Source organism: Portunus trituberculatus, unplaced genomic scaffold, assembly GCF_017591435.1.
Source record: "Portunus trituberculatus isolate SZX2019 unplaced genomic scaffold, ASM1759143v1 PGA_scaffold_67__1_contigs__length_338168, whole genome shotgun sequence".
Taxonomy (NCBI): Eukaryota; Metazoa; Arthropoda; class Malacostraca; order Decapoda; family Portunidae; genus Portunus; species Portunus trituberculatus.
Genome location: NW_025541708.1, coordinates 207,501 through 217,500, shown reverse-complemented (window position 1 = coordinate 217,500; position 10,000 = coordinate 207,501). Strand labels below are relative to the sequence as shown.

Sequence of the window (10,000 nt, the reverse complement as noted above, 5' to 3'; positions counted from 1 at the left end):
TAATGCCTTCTATCCGAAAGCCTGCCTCTGTCCGTCTGTCCGTAGCAGCCACTCATTCACTGTACACTTGAACTGCTGCGTGGACCAGCAGCCCTCTACACTCGCTTGCACAGCAACAAAAGCGTTCCACAAGCCGATATACGTGTTGAGGAACTGCCTTTGTTGGTGCCACGTTCTGCACCTGGGCTGGAGCAGCTCCCCAGGGGCACGGATGACGGTTCTGGTGGCAATCTCGGCCTGTCGGGCAGGCTGCTGGAGTTCATGCAGGTGAGCCACCCTCTGCTGCTGCACCATGAACCGTCATGAACATGACGGTGAGGCCCGCCACGTCCCGCCGGTGTTGGAGGGTGTGCAGTGTAGGGTGGAAGCCGAGCTCACTCTCCCTGATGAGCCTCGCCGCTCGATCCTGGACCTTGTCCAGGAGAGCGAGATGTTTGCTGGCCGCGCCGCCCCAGGCAAGGCAGGCGTATTCCAAGGAGGAGCGGACCTGCGACTTGTAGAGCAACTCCAGTCCTTTGGCGTCTAGAAGGTAGGAGATTCTCCTCAGGGATGCCAGCTTCCCTGAGGCCTCTCTGGCTAGTCGCTCCAAGTGGGTCCTGAAAGTTAACTTACGGTCGTAAGTTAACCCCAGCACCTCTACCTCCTCCCGCGGCGTCAGTGTCTCCCCGTTGAAGGCGAGGCGCAGGGCTTCACTCGTCCTGGTGATGCTTAGCAGCTGGGTTTTGTGAGCAGCAAACTTAACTTGCCACTTCCTTCCCCAGGCTGCGATGCGGCTCAAGGTGGCGTTGATGTCACAGGTGGCTGCAGCTTTCTCCTCCAGTCCGTAGCTGTGGGATAGTGTTATATCATCTGCAAACGCCTTCGCTGCAGGAACGAGGTGTAGCAGATCATTGATATACATTCCACAGCAAAGGGCCGAGGCAGCTCCCTTGAGGAACGCCTGCCCTTATGGGCTGTGGTTTTGATTCCCGCCCATTGATAATTACTTTGAGGTGCCTGTCTCTCAAGTAATTTTCTAGGAGCTGGAGGAGTGCTCCGTCCACGCCTACAGCGCGGAGCTTGGTGATGAGCGCTGCATGCCAAACTCTGTCAAACGCAGCTTCGATATCAAGAGCCACTACTGCTGTGGCCTTGCCTCGGTCCAGGGCCTCACTCCACTTCGTGGAGAGGAGCAGGTGCAGGTCTGCCGCCGACCTCCCTTGCCTGAACCCAAACTGCCTGTTGCTCAGCAGGTGGTGGTGCTCGAGATGCTGCGTCACTCGTGAGGCCACAATTGTTTCCAGCACTTTGCTCAGCACAGGCAGCAAGGACACGGGTCTGTAATTTTTTGCCTCTGCCTTGGAGTTCTTCTTGTGAAGAGGCACCACACTGCTTCCTTTCCACATTTCAGGCCATGTGGAGGTGGCGAGGCAGTGATTGAAGAGGGAAGTGAGTGGGCGCGCCAGCTCAGCAGCACACTGGCGTAGAACGCGCGGGCTGATGTCCTGAGGCCCCACAGCTTTGTTCTCGTCCAAATTTTCGAGAATCGCTCGCACTTCCACTTCACTTGTTATCACTTTCACTAGTGTCTCTTTCACTATTTGAGGCAGCAGCGGAGAGGGTCTTTCGGGGTCGGGGATGCACATCTTTTCAGCGAAGTGCTTGGCCAGGAGGTCTGCCTTGTCACTTGCACTGTGGGCGAAGCTGCCGTCTGCCTGGTGGAGTGCAGGGACGGAGGTGCCCCGCGACTCACCTTGCTTGTCTTTGACAAGGCTCCACCACTGCTTGCAGCCAACCTGGCCTCCCCTTAGTTTGTTTTTCAGGTTTGCCCTCCACTGCTCTATAGCCCATGCTTGCGTGGCATTCATATGCCTTGTTGCCGCTCGGTGCCTCAGTCTGTTTCTGGCCGTCGGATGCCTCTTGAGAGCACGCCAGGCTTTGTATTTGGCATCTGATGCGGCAACGCAAGCAGGACCAAACCAAGGCTGATCTGATGCCTTTGTTTTATGGACCGAGTGCGGCACCCAGCAGACCTGCATGTTGTGAAGCAGCTCGGTGAGTTGCCTCACCTGCTGGTTGGCGTCGCCACGCAGCACTCCTCCCCACTCTGTAGTCCTCAGTGCAGCACGAAAGGCATCCCAGTCGGCAGCCTCCCAGCTCCAGAGGGTTCGTTCGAAGCTCTCCTCACGTGGTGTCTTGAACTTTACTCCGGTGAATACAGCCACGTGGTCTGAGGTCCCTACAAAGTCGAGTGGGAAGCACTGTACTGTGTGGGAAGGAAGATCCGTCACCACCGGGTCCAGGGATGACCCAGATTTGTGCGTGGGGAAGGTGACGTAGTTGTGCATGTCATGCACAACCAGTAGTGAGTTAAAAGCGTCCCTGACTGTGTGCTGGTTTAGGTCGCCAATCACTATTACACTGTCACACTGACTGGCAGTCATCAAAGAGTCCAGGTTTAATGTTAGGTAGTCCAGCAACACTGTTCCCTGTGATGGAGGCCGATAGCAACCCACGCACAATAGGCCCTTCCCATTGCTGTCGATTATTTTCAATGTCAAGAGCTCAAGTTCCCCAGGTATGGGTGTGGGTGGCTCTACTACTTGAGCATTCACAGTCTCCTTAAAGCAGAATGCCACACCCCCGCCTTGTGTAGAACGGTCTTTTCTAATCCATGGTGAGTACCCTTTGATACGGGCATAATTGCTTGGCACCTTGGCATCTAAAAAAGTTTCGCACACAAACACTAAATCTATATTTTTCTTAATAATAACACTGTGAGTGAGCTCCCCAATGTTTGTGTGAAAGCCCCTCACATTGGCCGACACTATCTTTAGTTCACTGTTGGCCGGCTTGTAGCATCGCCGAGTAGTGGTGGGGCGCTGCTCCATACTGTACGCCATATGGGTAAGGGGCGAGGGACCAGGGGGGCCGAGAAGCTGGCGGTCCTGCAGGAGTCACCAGTGGGGGCGCGGCCAGCCTCTGGTGTGAAGCAGGCTGGTGAAGTTGCCAAGTAACGTTTCTCAGCGCGAGTAACGTCTCCTGGCCACTCTGTTTCACTGCCTGCACCAGCTCCTGTTGTCTCTCGTCGGCAGCCCTCACACGACAATCCAAAGCTGAGTGGAAGCGACCTTGGCAGTATTCACACACCTTTTTAGGACGCTGCTGCGGTGTGTAACGCGGACTACTGCTGTTCTGAGGTCGTCCTTGCTGTGGTAGTGGTAATGGTGTTGCTTCTGATTGTGAGTTCCCTCGTCTCACTGTTTTCTTTCTTCTGGGTGGTCGGTGTTGCCCTCCTGCCTGACCTCCTTCAGATCTGTTGCCGTTTGTTTGCGTTCGTCGCCTCGGCACCCCTGTTGATGTCTCAGGCTGAGATGATGGTGGGGGGGGAGCAAGTGACCGCCCTTCCTCTCTTTCCTCCGCTGATACGAGCGAGGGGTGAGGTGAAGGTGTGGGAGGGACTTGGGATGGCGCCTGACCTCTTTCCTCCGGTAGTTCAAGTGAAGGATGAGGTGTGGATGGAGAAGGAATACCTGTGGTGAGTACTCCTACTTGTCCCTGTTCCACCAAATTTACAGGTGCCGGGTTAGGTGTGGAAGGATGCTGGAGGTTGATTGATGTAGGGGATAGAGATGTACTTTCTTGCGTGTCCGCGGGGATAACGGATACAGCCTCATCAGGAAGTTTGTGAGGTCTTGCTGTACATGCCACTGACCTCTGGTGCAGGTCCTCGCTTGCATGAGTAGCTAAGAGGGTGTCCACTATGGATAATGCTTCCACTAGCACACATCTTTTCTCGGCCAGGCCTACAGTTACGGATCTGTAGCTCGTTAGCTGGCTCTTTGTCGTGGCTAACTCACTACGAAGCTTTCTTAATTGTTTTATCAGCTCCTCCTTCGGTAGGGTATCGAGGCCGTCCTCCTGCTGCTCCTCAACCAGATCCGTGGGCGGGATATAGGGAAGAGTCGAGGAAGAGGAATTTTCTTGTGAGTTATCCACAAAAAAAAAGTGACAGGGTCAGTAATCCCCCGCCCGGGCGCGGAGCTGACCTGTGTCGCCGCACCTAAACTCAGCCGCGCCGGCCAGGCAGTGGACGTGGCAGAGATTAGTGCAGGGTTCTGTGGTGCACTGGTGGTCTGTTGTCGGTGACGCCTTTCGCCCACAGACTGCACACCAATGGTTTGGTCTGTATCCGCAGAGACCTTTGAGTCTTTCTATTCTGCGTTCATAACATTCCAACACCATGTCTGTAAGTGTGTGGGATGCGGGCATCGGAGAGAGAGAGGTGGCATGTAGTACGTAGATTGCGTGGGGAAGGTTTGGCAGAGAGAATATCCTTTAATGAGCGTGGGTGCAGCTGGTCTTAATTCCCGAGGGGATTTCCGCCCCAGTAGTAGGCAGGTGGGGTGAAGTCAGGTCAGGTCGACTGGCTTCCTACTGCACCGCTTGTCCTGCTGCACTTTTCACTATTCTGTAATTTCACTGCACTACACTGCACTTATGTCACTTCACTTCACTTCACTGCACTGCACTGTAAATCACTTTCCTTGTTTGCTGTACACTTCCTACGTTGCTTCAGGTGAGGCGGACACGAAGACACACTGTAGGAGCGACCAAGGACACGTCCTCTCCCCACGATGACCTCTCTCTCTCTCTCTCTCTCTCTCTCTCTCTCTCTCTCTCTCTCTCTCTCTCTCTCTCTCTCTCTCTCTCTCTCTCTCTAACGCTATTTTTTATTCTATTTTCATCAACATGGAATGGAAAACTTTTCGTCTCATCAACTTCTCTCTCCGTTCCGGGGAAGGGACCAAAAATGTCCCCAAGTCGGACTACTCTCTTCCTGGCGACCCAAAATAGACGTCTTGACACCTCCCTCAACTTTTTCTACAGTAACTCCTGCAACATTCGTGGTTTTAGATCTAATTTTTTAATCTATAGAACACCACCTCTCCTCTACTAAACCTCATCTTCTTTTCCTCACCGAAACACAACTGTCTGAGGCAACTGACAGTAGCCCCTTTTCTGTTTTCTCCTACTTTCTCTATTCTCATTTTTGTTCTAAAACTGGATGTTGCGTCTGTGTGCGCAACGACTTAACTTGCTGTCATGCCCACACTCTTGAGTCTTCCGAGTTTCTCGCCATCTGGTTTACACTCAAGAGTCAATCTCGATATAAATTTATCTGTGATGTCTATCCTTCCCCTAACTCTTCTGACTATAGTAAATTCTTTGACTATTTAACTTCCATAGTGGAGTACATTCTTTCCCTCTACACTTTCGCAGAGATCTCCATCTTTGAAGATTTTAATGTTAACCACCAGCTTTGGCTTTCCTATCCCTTCACTGACCATCCTAGTGAACTAGCCTTCAACTTTGCTATCCTCTATGACCTAGAACAAATGGTGCAACACCCTACTCCTATTCTTGACCGTCTTGGAGATACGCCCAACATTCCTGATTTCTTCCTTACCGCTAATCCTTCAGCTTATGTTGTTACCCTGTCTTCTCCGTTGGGCTCCACCGATCACAATCTCATTTCTGTATTTTGTCCTATTTCTCCAATCCCTTCCCAGGATCCCCTAAGCGGAGGTGCCTCTGGCGTTTTGCCTCTGCTAGATGGGGAGACCTGAGAAGGTATTATGCTCATTTTTCCTGGAATGAATACTGTTTTCATGTCATAGACCCATCTCTATGTGCTGAACGCATAACAGAGGTGATAGTGTCCGGCATGAAAGCGTATATTTCTGATTCTTTTTCTTAACCTAAATCTTCTAAACCTTGGTTTAACACAGCCTGTTCTCGTGCTATACATGATAGAGAGGATGCCCATAAAAGGTACTTGGGCCTTCCATCTCTTGAATTTCATGCACTTTATATTTATGCCAGGAATCATGCCAAGTCTGTTTTTCAACTTGCCAAACACTCCTTCATAAATATAAAATGTTAAAATCTTTCAAACTCTAACTCCCCTCGTGACTTCTGGCATCTGGTCAAAAACAGCTCCAATAACTTTACTTCTTCATCTTTCCCATCTTTATTTCATCTTGATGGCACCACTGCCATTCTCATCTGTTTCTAAGGCTGAATTCTCCTTTCAAACCTTTGCTAACAATTCCACCTTGGATGATTGTGGTCTTGTCCTTCCCTCTCCTCCTCCCTGTGACTACTTCATGTCCTCAATCAAAATCCTTCGTAATGATGTTTTCCCTGCCCTCGCTGGCCTAAACCCTCGGATGGCTTATGGACCTGATGGGGTCCCTCCTATTGTTCTCAATAACTATGGTTTCGTGCTTGCACCTTGCCTAGCCAAACTCTTTCAACTATGCCTATCGACTTCTACCTTTCCTTCTTGCTGGAAGTTTGCCTACATTCAGCCTGTTCTTAAAAAGTGACCATTCTAATCCCTCAAACTACAGTCCTATAGCTTTAATCACTTGTTTTTTAATCTATCCTCAATAGGAAGATTCTTAAACATCTGTCACATCAAAATCTTCTATCTGATCGCCAGTATAGCTTCCGTCAAGGTCGTTCTACTGTTGATCTTCTGGCGTTCCTTTCTGAGTCTTAATCATCCTCTTTTAGAGATTTCGGTGAAACTTTTGCTGTAGCGTTAGACATATCAAAAGCTTTTGATAGAGTCTGGCACAAGGTTTTGATTTCCAAACTGCTTTCCAACGGTTTCTATCCTTCATTCTGCAACTTCATCTCAAGTTTCCTTTCCGACAGTTCTTTTGAAGCCGTGGTAGACGGCCACTGTTCTTCTCCTAAATCCATTAGCAGTGGTGTTCCTCAGGGTTCTGTCCTGTCACCCACTCTCTTTCTATTATTCATTAATGATCTTCTTAACCAAATTTCTTGCCCTATCTACTCCTACGCTGATGATACCACCCATGTTCTTTCTGAGACGTCCAACCCTTTATGAGGTCTACAGATCACGCAGGGACGCCACAGAACGCCTGACTTCTGGTCTTTCTAAGATTTCTGATTGGGGCAAAGAAAAATTGATAGTTTTCAATGCCTCAAAAATTCAGTTCCTCCATCTATCAACTCGACACAACCTTCTAGACAATTATCCCTCTTTTCTTCAGTGGCACTCAAATGTCTCCCTCTTCCACACTAAATATTCTCGGTCTGTCCTTTACTCATAATCTTAACTGGAAACTTTACATATGATCTCTTGCTAAAACAGCTTCTATGAAGTTAAGTGTTCTGCGGCGTCTCAGCCAGTTTTTCTCGGCCTTCCAACTGCTAACTCTGTACAAGGGCCTTATCTATCCTTGTATTTCTTTTTTATGTTATGGCCTATAGCGCCTGTAGGCATACTTAAAGAGTATATGTGGGAAGCGCTGGTAAGCTTCTGCCCACTAGTGGTGCAAGCAATTTTATTTATAGTGGTACCCATATTAGGGCCCATATCACCACCCAGCTCATCTTTGGTGTAACCAGCTAGAACCTGGGTATCATGGTGACGTGTAGGTAATTTTAAATAGCATTGCTTCAAAGTGGTATGTGTTGAGATTCGAATCTACGCGTGGACGCCTGCCCGATCTTAGGCTTGCCACCTTATCTACTACGCTACCGCCTCCCTATGTATGGAGTACGCTTCGCATGTTTGGGGGGATTCCACTCATGCAGCTTTATTAGAAAGGGTGGAATCAAAAACTTTTCATCTCTTCTGACTGACTGCATTCAGCCTCTTTCTCACTACCGAAATGTTGCATCCCTTTCTATCTTTTATCGCTATTTTCATGCTAACTGTTCTATTGATCTTGCTAACTGCATGCCTTCCTTTCTCCTGCGGCCTCGCTCCACAAGGCTTTCTTCTTCTCATCCTTATTCTGTTCACTCGTCTAATACAAGAGTTAAGTAGTATTCTCAATCATCCATACCTTTCACTGGTAAACTCTGGAACTCCCTGGCTGTCTCTGTATTTCCATCTTTCAAAGACTTAACTTCTTTTAAGAGAGTGGTGTCGAGACATTTGTTCCTGAATTTTGACTAATTCTTTTGATTCTTTTATGGAGACTACAAATCAAGTGGGCCTTTTTTTCTAATATTTTTTTTTTTGTCCTTGGTAGTTCTCCCTCTTACATAAAAAAATCTTTTCTCATTAAGAATTCCTTGAATTACAAGACTATCTACCGGAACCCCCTGTAATCTGGCATCGAATAGAATGTTAACTTTGTGACTGATACTATCTCAATATGCAATGGAATTTAGGAAATTATATTATTAGATCAGCCATCTAAGTTACTCCTGGATCTTGGTAACCCGTGCGGGTTCGCGAATATTAGGTTGAGAACCTCAGCTCTAAATGAACACTTTCATCTCATTGCCGTAATCGCTTGCTGTCTTTTGTCGCTCTTTTCATAGCAGGTGCTCTTCTGATCTTGTTAATTGCATTTCTCCCTCTCCTCCCACGACCACACTCCACAAGACTCTTCCTTCTCTCATTCCTATTATGTCCATCTTTAATGCAAGACTTAACCAGTGTTTTTAGTCATTCATCCCTATTTTTGGTAAACTCTAGAACTTTCTGCTTGCTTTTGCATTTATACCTTTCTATGATTTGAACTCTTTCAGGAGGTATATTTCAAAATACTTATCCTGTATTTTTTGACCACCGCTTTCGACTTTGTTTAAGGATCGGCACCTCAGTTTAGGAAGACGGTAGCGAAGTGGATAAGGTGGTGAGCGTGGGATTGGCCAGACGTCCATGAGTATTTTCGAATCCCACCACGAACCGGCTTGAAACAATGTCATTTGTCGAGTGTTTTAAAGTTACCTACATGTCACCATGATATCCAGGTTCTAGGTGGAGGTGTAATTGCCTTACACCAAAGATGTGCTTGGGTGGTGATATGGGCCCTAATATGGGTACGACAGTAAATAAAATTGCCTGAGCTGCTAATGAGTGGAAGCTGGACAGCGCGTCCCATACTCTATAAGCGCTATAGGCTATGACAAAAAAAAGTACAACTTTTTATTGTTTCTTTTTGTTGTCTTTGGCCAGTACTCCTACTACATAAAAAAAACGAATGAATAGATAAACGAAAAAATAATGATAATAATGAAAATAATGAAGATGAAATAAATGCACGAATATGTTAATTTACTTATAGTATTTCTTAATGAAATGTAGGAAATATGTATATTACTGTAGGGGAAGGTGGGGTAAGACGGAACCCCCTTTCTAAATCCAAGCATAAAGGGCGAGTTTCAAAATTTTACTCTTAGATGTCCTTCTCGTCGCCCAACAATGACATCATCACAACCAGTAGGCATGATAAGTTTCCCTTTCGCTTCACAGGGAAATATTTGTCATTTTATTCAGTGCTGATGTTATACGCACAAGGTAAGGCACTGCTTGTTTTATATTGAAATAGTTATTATAATGATTTAATACTTATGTTATACATGCCCATGAGTGTATACATGATATATAAATGCCATAAATTGGCATAGTAAACATGGATACTTTGGTAAACATTTCGACATTTTAATGTTTACTAATGGGGTAAGATGGACCCCATGAGAGGGGAAGGGTGGGTTTGTTGTGCTAATTGCAAAAGCTGGGCTCATGAGCAATGTGCAGGGACAGATGATGATGATGATGATGCTGAGGAAGAGTTTTTTATGTGAAATTTATGTCATTAAGTTGTGCATGGAGAGATAATAATTATAGAGAGTTTTTTTTTTTAGTTTGAATTGTACTAATAAATTTGGCTCATGAGCAATGTGAAGGGTTATGACGATGACGAGGAATAGTCTTTTTTATCTGTGTTTTATGTCAATAAGGTTTTTTTTTTCTTCAGGTTCAGTTTGCGGGGTAACATGGACCCCTGAGGGTCCGTCTTAACCCATCATTTTATTTTTGGCCCAAGAAAAATTATTATTTTGTAAATTCTCGTGCTTCATTGTTTTCCTTTAAAAAACCGTGACCCGGTTGTGGACTTCGAAGATAACATCCCAAAGCACCACCACAAACCCACAAACCATCAAAAGTCATATAAATGTGGTT

The 10,000-nt window shown here is 47.0% G+C and overlaps 1 protein-coding gene across 1 annotated transcript in view; it reads left to right on the top strand.

Moving 5' to 3' along the window:
• The window catches only part of LOC123501004 (serine-rich adhesin for platelets-like), a 150,534-nt gene that overhangs the window by 111,148 nt on the left and 29,386 nt on the right, over positions 1-10,000 (top strand). The gene's annotated exons all lie outside the window — the stretch shown is intronic.